The following is a 1472-nucleotide window of genomic DNA, read 5'->3' on the forward strand; positions in this document are numbered from 1 at the left end:
CCTCTCCACTCACAGGGTGAATGGGCAAGGCCAGGTGCCCTGTCTTTACATTGGCCCTGTGGCTCGAGCAACATGAACACCTGCCACTCACCCTCCTGTGAGGGCGGAGCCACTGCATCAGGTGCACTAGGAGGTACCTCGGAAGCAGAGCCTGTGGGTAGAACAAGTGACACCTGAGGTGTCCCATGGGATGTGCCAGATTCTTCACCACCGCTACACCACAAGGCAGCAGCCTGAAGGTGATTGATGGTAGCAAGAAGCACATTCAGCTGTTCGCGAACTGCGGCTAGCTCCTCCTGCATCCACACTTAGCACATACACATCCTAACCGTCATAGCAAGAGTAACTAAAGAAGTACACTATGAAAGCAGGCAGAATCCTAGATATGTGACTTGCTACCCTCCTGATGTGTCACCAATGGACGCTGATTCATTAATGAGCTACGTAGCTGGCTGTTCAGTGGGCAACTCCTGTGTTACAGAGTGAATTAGATTTACACTTACAAAAATGTGAGATTAAACTTCTTAAAAAGAAAAAAACACACAAAATTTAATAAACATAGTACAAGGAAAACACAGAAAAAGATAAACACTTAACTCACCACTCTGTAGACATATATCAGCTGAGAGTGTGAGCCTGACTGCCTGGCTTACTAAATGAATGGATGATCACTTTCAAAACAAAACAAATGAGCAACTACTGCACTACAGAGTGAATGAATTTACTCTTACAAAAACGTGAGATTAAACATTTTAAAGAGCAAAACATGCACAAAATTTAATAAATATAGTTTGGGGAAAACACAGAAAAAGGTAAACACATAACTTGACACTCTTTAGACATATATCACCTGGAGCCAGGTCTTCTGCTCACTAGGCAGATGCACTAATCACTACACCTCCATGGCACAACGGCTTTGCACCACTGCATGGACTACTGTAGCACATCTCACTCCTCCATTCAAACACCCATTCACTCCTCAGTCTGGTTGGTATTTGATGGTGAAGCGCTATTGCAATACAGTTGGAGAGTCTCTGCAATCCTGTTTGAGTTAAGGGGGATTCCAATTGGGCTGAGGCGTGAATGGGAATTTGGATTAATGAGGGAAGTGTGCTAGTGTTGTCTGTGCAGTTGTGCCCAGCCACTGTGCCAGGGTGGCGTAGTGGTTAGCACATCTGTCTAGTGAGCAGGAGACCCGGGTTCGAATCCCAGCCTTGATACAAATTTTCATTCATCATTTCAGTCTTTTAAATAATGCCCTTTTACAATGTGAGAACGATCTCTTTCCTTATTGCTTTCTTTTTAGAGGGTGGAATTGGGTACAATTTTACTGTAAAATTCTTGTGAGGGTTAATGGTTAGTTTACATACAAAGCCTTTCATAATACCTGGATGATTAGAAAATAAACTACTGTTATGTAACACTATGTTCAACAGGTCCAATTTCTGTTCAAAAATATATGTTTCAATGAA

The 1472-nt window shown here is 42.9% G+C and overlaps 1 non-coding gene across 1 annotated transcript; it reads left to right on the forward strand.

Annotated features, from left to right (window-relative positions):
• The first annotated feature begins 1148 nt into the window (after positions 1-1148).
• On the forward strand, positions 1149-1220 carry Trnat-agu (transfer RNA threonine (anticodon AGU)). Its single transcript has one exon. It is a non-coding gene; the product is annotated as a tRNA-Thr (tRNA).
• The last annotated feature ends 252 nt before the right edge of the window (positions 1221-1472 follow it).

This window comes from Schistocerca serialis, chromosome 3 (genome assembly GCF_023864345.2).
Source record: "Schistocerca serialis cubense isolate TAMUIC-IGC-003099 chromosome 3, iqSchSeri2.2, whole genome shotgun sequence".
NCBI lineage: Eukaryota > Metazoa > Arthropoda > Insecta > Orthoptera > Acrididae > Schistocerca > Schistocerca serialis.